The sequence below is a fragment of the Hyperolius riggenbachi genome, chromosome 12 (genome assembly GCF_040937935.1).
Source record: "Hyperolius riggenbachi isolate aHypRig1 chromosome 12, aHypRig1.pri, whole genome shotgun sequence".
Taxonomy (NCBI): domain Eukaryota; kingdom Metazoa; phylum Chordata; class Amphibia; order Anura; family Hyperoliidae; genus Hyperolius; species Hyperolius riggenbachi.
Window position 1 is genome coordinate 229,247,191 of NC_090657.1, and position 9,955 is coordinate 229,257,145.

Below are 9,955 nucleotides of genomic sequence, written 5' to 3' on the forward strand. Positions count from 1 at the left end.
AACACCACCAGGCGTAGCGTTAGGGGCGCGTTATGCAACCTTAACGTGTCATCATCTAACGCAACGTCTTAGTGGGAAAGAAGCCTTCATGTATTTTTTTATGTATTTTTTATTTTTTTTAGCAATTTTAAGACAGTCTGTGTCCCCATTGGAGAATTTTTTTTTCACCTACTTTGGTCATACATATGCTTTCAAACCAGAGGCATAATTAGTGGGGCATCACCTAATACAGAGAGAGCAGGGTAGGGGTTATAATGGACCCACTTTTTATGGGTGGGGACTCGGGAGTCATGGAGGTTGCACTATTATGGAGGAGTCATGGTGGCCACACTATTGCATAATCCCCTGGCAAATGGGAACTCATGGGGTCGCCATGGATGAAGGAGGTGTCACCATATGGGCATGTGCCACCAATGTTTTGCTAGAAAGCTCCATGATTTTTAGTTCTGCCCGTGGCTATGGCTAGTAATGAATAAAGTGTTACCATTTGTATTTTCTCTTGCCAGATTCAAAGTGTTTGAGAGCAGAAGCCACTACGGGCACTCAGTAGGCCACACTGGAGTATAAGAGAGTCTTGCCCAAGAACTCCCTACTGAATAGTTACTGGCTCCAGCCAGGATTCAAATCCTGGTCTCCTACATCAAAGGTGGTGCCCTCAGCCAGGGCAAAAGGGGTATAGGACTTGCCAACTTTCAGGTACACTGACCGATTTCCTAATTCAACGTCGGACAGAAAACAGGAATACCATGCTTAACTGCGCACATGTATGATAGGTCTTGAAACGCGTACATCAAAAAAGGGCGTTGGAAAAAAAGGGCGCGTGGTGTAAACGATAAGCAGTATTATCGTTTATAAAAATATTGTGTAGAATTTCATTTACAAATAGTGTTATAAGAATTTATAAATCATTAAATAATGTGTATGAAATCGGTAATTCTTAAAACGTTAATCTTCCCTGTTTCTAAACTGAAACTTATAATTACATTTGTTAAAAACCCTCCCTGTACCTATCCCTAACCCCTAGACCCCCTGCTGGTGCCTAAACCTAAGACCCCCCTGGTGGTGCCTAAACCTAAGACCCCCCTGGTGGTGCCTAAACCTAAGACCCCCCTGGTGGTGCCTAAAACTAACCACCCCAAAGCCCTCCCTGTACCTATCCCTAACCCCTAGACCCCCTGGGGGTGCCTAAACCTAAGACTCCCCTGGTGGTGCCTAAACCTAAGACCCCCCTGGTGGTGCCTAAACCTAAGACTCCCCTGGTGGTGCCTAAACCTAAGACCCCCCCTGTTGGTGCCTAAACCTAAGACCCCCCTGGAGGTGCCTAAACCTAAGACCCCCCTGGTGGTGCCTAAACCTAAGACCCCCTATGGATAATAATGTTTTACAAACATTGATAAATAAAACATTTAAATAAAAAAATGTAAATAATGTTTTGGGGTGGATAGTAATGTTTTAGAAATGTTTTATAAATAGTGATTTAGTATCTTTATAAACGTTATTCGTCACGGGCTCATTTTGTAAAGTTAAATCATCACAAGCACAGTTATAAAACCTTAAAAATCTCCGGGCGCCGTTTGTAAAACGTTAATAATCTCTGGTGCCTTTTTTTCCCTGTTCGGCGCCCATTAAACGATATTTATAATGGGAGTGAATGGGGCGCCCTTTTTGTCCACTTGTCTCATGCGCCCAAATCTCCTGCTTCCCTTGAAACATTGTAACTATTTGGGAAATTTTTGATTCAAACGTACACCTGGCATCTGTCCAGCCCACTCATGCTCCTTTCCTGCTCTATTCATGCTCCTCTCTGCCCCACTGAGCTCCACACCAAGAGTCCTGATCGAGCATCTTGACGCTGACAAATGCTGACAAAGGAGAAAGTTCCGGAGTTGGCCACATTTTCAATATGGAGGTACCGATGTTCAGAAAGGGCCGGCGGCCAAACAGGACAGCAGGGGGTGCATATTATGTGCATATGTTTATTTTATAGGGTGCTTTTAGATCAGTTGTCCATTATAGCCAATAGGGTATTGAAAAAAAATGTAAAAATTAATATGTTTGCAAAGAAAAAAAATTACGATAATCAGTCAATTGAAAAAGTGCATTCTGTGAAAAGCTCTCTATTGCTAAAAAACACCAGGGCCGGATTTACCACAAGGCACTGTAGGCACGTGCCTACAGTCGCCTGATGTTGGAAAAGCGGCTCACTCAGCTCCTCAAGGGCCTTCCTCCCTCCTTTCCTATGCAACATACAATAACAATGATAATAACATTTCTATAGCGCTTTTCTCCCATAGGACTCAAAGCACTTAGGCTCTCTCAGATTCAGTAATTGGTAGAAGGGTACCTCTGGCTACTTAAAGAGAACCAGAGACGAATAAATATCCTATTTATACATACCTGGGGCTTCCTCCAGCTCCATAAGCCTGGATCGCTCCCACGCCGCCATCCTCCGCTGCCTCTGTCCACCGGTACCGGGTCCCGTAATTTGCACCAGTCGAGCCAGTCGACGCAAGCGCAGTGCGCTCCCTCCGCACTGTGCAGGCGCAAGCGTACAAAGCCGGAGGAAGCCCCTACGCATGCGCACCACTGGTTGCGTCCGGCGGAAGTGACGGGACCCGGTACCGGCGATAGAGGCAGCGGAGGATGGCGGCGTGGGAGCGATCCAGGCTTATGGGGCTGGAGGAAGCCCCAGGTGTGTATAACATCTTTTTTCATTTTTTTACCCAGGCTTCGTCTCTGGTTCCCTTTAATACTAAGGGGCACCTGTAGCTACCTATGGTGGGCAAGGTACGTAAGGGAGAAGTGACAACTGGGACAGCCAGCAGACTTGTGGCGCAGTTCGGAGGGTGTTTGTAGGTTTATGGAGAGTGAAGTCAAGGGTGCCAGGACATCTGGGACGTAAATCCGGGCCTGGCAGTGATTAATGTAATCTGCTAATAAATATTTCATACATTTTTTTCTTAATTTGCAATTACTGTCATACCTAGTTACAGCTTGGACATTCAACTAATTTCAAGTAACCCATTTGTAATTTTGTGTAATTTTAGCATCACTTTTGCGTAATTTTGTGCTGACTTAAGAGGTTAATAGCAAAGACCCCATACATGCCATTGTCACCAAAATTGCTAAGTATTTTAAAGAAAACCTGTACTGAAAATAAAAGTCAAAATAAGCATACACAAGTCATACTTACCTTCCATGTAGTCTACTCCTCAGTGTCTTTCTCCTGTCCCGCGTCCTATTTGTTCACTATGATCAAGGGAATTTTCCGTCCTCCATTTTGAAAATAGCCATTACCCCATAACAGCTTTCTGGTCAGCACACAGTTAAACTGTAACATCGCCCACTTGAGCCATAGGGAGACATGGACATTACCTGGTACATCCGTTTTCCTCTCAGCTATAACTGACAGCAACTGATATTTTACTGACAGCAACTGATATATTTCAGATCTGACGAAATATTATCAGAATTGGAAGGGATTATTGTCAGAAGAAAATGGTGCGCTTCTGAGAGGAACTGATGGCAAGGTAACTCTGTAATGTTCACTTGAAGTTACCTCATGTGTTTATTTTAAATATTTTTACTCAGTACAGGTTCTCTTTAAGGAGAAGAGTGGGAACAAGTAAAAAAAAAGAATTCAAAGGTTAAAACACATTTTTATTTTGCATTTTTAAAATAGATTTTCTCAATAACTACAAAGTCTTTTTGAAAAAAAAGTGTAACAATTTTGGTGGCAATAGCATGTACTACCGTTTTAACCACTGCAGTTGGCACAAAATGATGCAAAAATTATGCAAAATTACCATTTCTGATTACATTGACAAACAAAATTACCCTATATTCCGGCGTATTAGACGACCCCCCAACTTTTCCAGTTAAAATATGGAGTTTGGGATATACTCGCCGTATAAGACTACCCCACTTCCAACGCACACCAAATAAAAATAAAAAAAAAACCCTTATACTGGTGTTATGTATGAACAGATACTGGTGCTGTGCTGTATGTGGTACGCAGTATATAACAGCATACTGGTGACTGACTGGTAGGATTGTTCAGCGGTAACAGGATATGACGTGTCACCCGGCATCAGAGACACCCGGCGTATAAGATGACCACTGACTTTTCAGATTTTCAGGGGTTAAAAAGTAGTCTTATACGCCAGAATATACAGTAATTATGATTTTTCTCGAAATTTCACATTAAGTTTTTGCATCGTAATTTGAAATGATGATTATGCAGAATGTGTGCTCATCAGTAGTAGGGAGATGGCTAGTGTGAGAATAGGTTAGGGTTACATGTAAATACTGGTGGATTTTACGGCAAGGGGGCTGATTAGGGTTAGGCCTACATAGAGGCTGGGCTCATGTGAGAAGAGAGTTGGTTTTTTACTAAAATATTGGTAAAATTTTACTATCGTATTAGGCAGGCACTATCAATAGTGGAACATCAGCAATTTCCTATGTTCCGCTAGTGGTGCCCCAAATATTGCGCCCCCCATTTTACACGTATGTGCAGTGGGTGCCAAACACGTCACAATGAAAATACTTGTTTTCCTGCCAAATTGATCACTGTATTAAATCGACCAGCAATCGGTAGTTTTGACATTTTTTGTCTGTATTTATACATTTAGGCCTCTTTCACACCAAGACGTTGCGTTTTAGGGGAACGCAGCGCATCCGATCGCACACCATCTGCGCCGCTGCCCGCTGCACTGCTGGCTGATCCTATCCATTGACAGTAATGGGGTCAGCTCTGCGCTTCCGGGCAAAATGCAGGCAGCAGTACGCAAGCGCTTCCCAGCGCAGCGCAGTAGATGTGAACGGTAGAAGGGCAGTCTACGCATGGTGTCAGCGTTGCGCAGCAGCACTTAAAAGCGCCCTAGATGTGAACGAGGCCTAAGGTCGCATAACGTGCCCCTAACGCAACGCATGGTGGTGTTGAAGTTGGACGTCAGATTGAGCCGCGTTATGAGGCTCTTGGTGGTATCCTGGGAAGTCCGTATCTTTTCAGTGAATCGGATGATTTGAATCGGATCATTGAAAAGAACCAGATCTTTGAACCGAATCTTTGAATCATTTTACTAGGGAAGCAGGAAGCAGGGGTGCAGCAGAGTGAGAGGTGCAGGAGAATGAGGGCACATTGAGGGTGCTAATGGGGAAGGGAGAGATGCAGCAGGAAGATTGTGCTTGTGCACAGAAGCTGCAGTTCCTGTTTCTTGCAGACATCCACTGTGAACCGAATCCTTCATTGTGATGATCCGGATGATGCGACTCACAAAAAAGATCCGAATCAAAGATCCGAATCGTTTATGATCTGGACAACACTACAGTGCAGTGAATATTAATTAGCCATGTGGCTAGAAACAATAGACTCTCCCCTTACTGAGCATGTGCAAACAGTCTAACACAGCTAAAACCGTGTATAACGCACAGCATGCTGCACTTTCTTTTAAACGTCCAGCGTTACAATGTAACGCAACGTGGGCACTGTGAACAGCCCATTGATTTTCCATTACTGTGAGTTGGGCTGCGTTACAGGCTGCTGTAACCTGCGCCTGTAACGTCCCACTGTGAAAGCAGCCTTAGATAATTTCTTAAAAGAGAAATATCCAACAAGAAATATCCAAAACAATGGGAATTTTTGCTGCACTTTTGTTCAAACAGCAACATTTCAGAGGGGTTTTATTGGATGGCAATTCATTAACAGAGACCATCACATCGCATTGAATTGTATAAAAAGTTTGCTGTGTGGCCAGCATAGCAGATAATAAACATTCACTGCTGCAGAAAGCCAATGACTGGCCATAGAATAAATAACTCTGACTTGCCTTCAAATGAAAAACATATTGTATGCAGTTTGAGAATTGGGCCAATCAAAACTGCCAGGAAGCCCATATAATTTGTAGTGATGAGCGCAATTTTCGCATAAACGTAATTTTGCATCGTAATTCGCATATATGTTGCAAAGTCATAATGAGACATTTCTGCACAGTGGCATAGTGGTTAGCACTCTTGCCTTGCAGCGCTGGGTCCCCGGTTTCAATCCCAGCCAGGGCACTATCTGCACGGAGTTTGTATGCCCTCCCGCGTCATTGTAGGTTTCCTCCGGGCACTCCAGTTTCCTCCCACATCCCAAAAACATACAGATAAGTTAATTGGCTTTCCCCTAAATTGTCCCTAGACTACAATACACTACACGATACATACAGACATAGGACTATGGTAGGGATTACATTGTGAGCCCCTCTGAGGGACAGTTAGTGACAAGACAATATACTCTGTACAGCGCTGCAGAAGATGTCGGCACTATATACATATTTAAAAACAAAATCCTGGTAAAATCGTAATTCATTTCCATTGGAAACGTAATCAGGGACAGTGATTTCGTAATTCTGCGTAATTTCATGCAGACTTTAGCAGTTAATTGCAAAGTCACCATATATATCATCACCAAAATTGCTTGCTATGTCAATGAGTATCGTGGGAATATGTCAAAAAAAGAATTGTTCAAAAAGACCTTGTAGTTTTTGAGAAAAAAATGTTTTTAAAACTGTCATTCAAATATAAAAGTATAAAAAAAAAACATTTTTCCTTTGCATTTTTAAAATTGATTTTCTCAAAAACGACAAGGTCTTTTTGAAAAATTATTTTTTTTACCTTATTCCCACCCTTCTCTTCAACAGAAATAGTAATTCTGGCGATGATAGCATGTATGGTGCTTTGCTATTAACCACTAAATTCAGCACAAAATTACGCAAAAATTATGCAAAAGTTAAAGCGGATCCAAGATGAAAAACTAACTATAACAAGTAACTTGTCTATATATCTTATCTAAAGTTTAGATAGTTTACACAACATATCTAGCTGCAAACAGCTTTAATAGAATATGATTCTTTCTTTTCGTGATACAATGACAGCAGCCATGTTGTTTGTAAACATTACACAGAGGCAGGCTTATCTGCATCTTGAGCAAAAAAAACCTAATTCCCCCTCCTCCCCTCTGCCGTCTCTGGCTAGTAACTTCTCCACCTTCTCCTGCCCAGACTGAGCTCCCATGAGCCCTTGCTACTGTCTGAAAGTGCCTTGGCTCTCTGAAAACCTGTGGGCGTGGCTTGTTTAGGTTATAAGGAATTACAGTATTAAAACAAAAACAAAAAAGTATTTGGCTTGAGGAATGCCCTACAAACAATAGGAAAGGAGCACAATTATGCAATGAGTAAAAAGTTCATCTCGGATCCACTTTAAGTGAAATTTTGAATGGATTACTCAAAATCAAGTTGAATGCTCAAATCATAATTCAGAAAGGCAGTAATTGTGAAAATGTATGCAAAATTTCACGTAATCGATTAGTTGTTACGCTCATCACTAATAATTGGTAAAATTATTGATTTAAACCTTAAATTTGGAGATTTACAATTTGATGTAACTCTTCATGCGAACATTTAAAGGACCAACTCTACTCACTGCCAAATACAAGCCTGGAAAATGAATCTGCCTATAGCTCATAAAATTAGATGTAGTATTTATTGGCTTGGCTGTCCTCTTGGCCGTAGAGTAGCGGATGTTCGGTCCTCTCTGTTCTCCATCTTTGATGGATGTGAGTGCCAACAGCACTAATCAGTATCGTGTGCCTTCAAAGAAGCCCACGCTTGCTGCCCGCCACGCCAAGACTAGCCTGACCCAACCCGTATCACGACAAGGCTCATCCCCGTACTGCACTACCCACTCCTCTTCCCGCTACAAAGGCCACTCTGCCCCCAAGAGCTTTCACTCCGCAGCTTGGCGAGCGATAAAAGATAAAGGCCGGCTGGACGATGTGGCTAGACCGGGAGACTCAGTCATCTGTTATCTTCTGACCGAGGAAGGAAAAAGCTGAAGACCGTCTGTGCTGTGGCCTGATTGTAGCAGCGCGTCACTGATTCCCGCTTACTGACAGATAGTACAGACCACAGGAAGGAAAATTCGCCCAAACTGAAGACTGGGGGCCGTCTGCTATTATTACAAAAAGAAAACCTCTGCCGTTGAAAAATTTAAAATTTTGTAACTCACCCTTATAAATGAAAGACAAACACTTATATCGCGCTTTTTTCCTAAGAGAGACTTGCCTAAGGTCTCCTGCTGAATAGGTGCTGGCTTAAAGAACAGACAGAGCCGAGGTTCAAACCCTGGTCTCCCGTGTCAGAGACAGAGCCCTTAACCATTACACTTCCAGCAACTGTATTATAGGAAGCTATAGATTTTTAATCCTGCTGAAAAAGAAAAAAAAACATGTAATGTTTGATGGCAACAATATCAACATTACACTGTTCAGTAGGGAGAGGTGGCAGCGCTTTACAAAGCGATTGAGTGTTGATCTGAAATTTGCGTAATTTAGTTGTTTCCGTAATTATGGACACAAAGTTTGCCACTAGGTCTCGAAATTCGTAATTTCGTAATTGCCTTACAAACAGTAATTCTGAATTCCGTAAGCAAAATTTCCGTCATGTAATTGCGCATTTCCGTGCAAATTTGTGTTTAACGTGCACGTTTGTGTTTTCTACAGAAAGTTATTTTAATTACGAAAATGAACATAATTTCGTTTTCAATAGTAATTATGTAAATGTAATGAATTACGAAACTCAGAAAAGTCACTCATTATTGCAATTACTGATTCCAATGACTGCTAATGCAAAGGTCCCTGCACGTGTAAATGTATCAGGAGCTCTCCCTGCAGCCACTTGTAAGACAGGTGCTCTTTGCCAAGGTGCACTTAGCGGTCATGCATGCTGAGACATTTGGTTTTGGGCTTTGCAATATCTGATTATGCAAAGGTCCCTGCATATGTTGTCACTCGAGGCTCTGGACTGGAACACAATTTCGAGAACGGCCAAATGTCGCGTTAAACATACAATTCCGATTCGTTTGCGTTATAAAAAGGATCGTAATTACAAAAAATGATCCTAATTATGAAATTCCGCTTAAACACGAAATTTCGCGTACTTTTGTGAAATTACAAATTACTGCCATAATCGTAATTTTGCTAATTACGCAAAATATCGCGTAATTGTAAGTAGGTCATTACGCTCATTTAAAAAGAAGGCCTGAGCCTAAAAAAAAACAAAAAAACAAGATCTATTTGCCCAGGGCTTCCTCCAGCCCCTGGCAACCGATATGTCCCTCAATGCAGCTCCATTCCCTGCCGGTGACCCCGGGTCCCCTTTGTACCCTCGCCAGGTCGGCATCTTCTGCACCTGCACAAACCGCTACAATCTACGTGAGCGCGTTGGCACACTCGCGCAGGGCACAGAAGATGCCAGTCAGAATCTGCAATGGAGGGGACCCCTCTACGGCGAGGGACATATCAGCTGCCAGGGGCTGGAGGAAGCCCCAGGTAAGTAGATCTTGGTTTTTCTTTTCACCTCGGATGTGTCTTTTAATGTTTATATTAAAGCTAATGTCTAATCTATTACAATTTTGTGTACAATATGCCTACCTTAAGTGGTTCATTTTCACTCAACAATACGCATTTTCAAATGCCCCTTTGGAACCAGTGCATTTTCACCAAACTCATTCTTTTGTCAAAAATGTAATATATTATCGGAAAAAAAATCACAGGTTTACGATTACATGAACATATTTGTGAAAATTTAGGAGATGCAAAAATGGACATCACTTTCAAACTCTTCTGGTTCATGTTGTGAGCTATAGACCTGCGTTTCATCAGCTAGGATATGGTGCAAAAAACACAGTATTGTAAACAAAGGAACAAAAAATATGGCCTTTTTTTAGCTTCCTTTGCTATTTAAATCTGCAATTCCTAAATGCAACTAGCTGCTTTTAATCTTTGACCCTCCACCTCTGAGATTTCCCTGTGTAAACAAGAGGTCCAGAGAGGGAGGAATGCAGATGGTGTGGACCTTTTGTTTACACTGAATTTTGTTTGCTGCTTGTCCAATAGGCCAGGCAGAGCCAT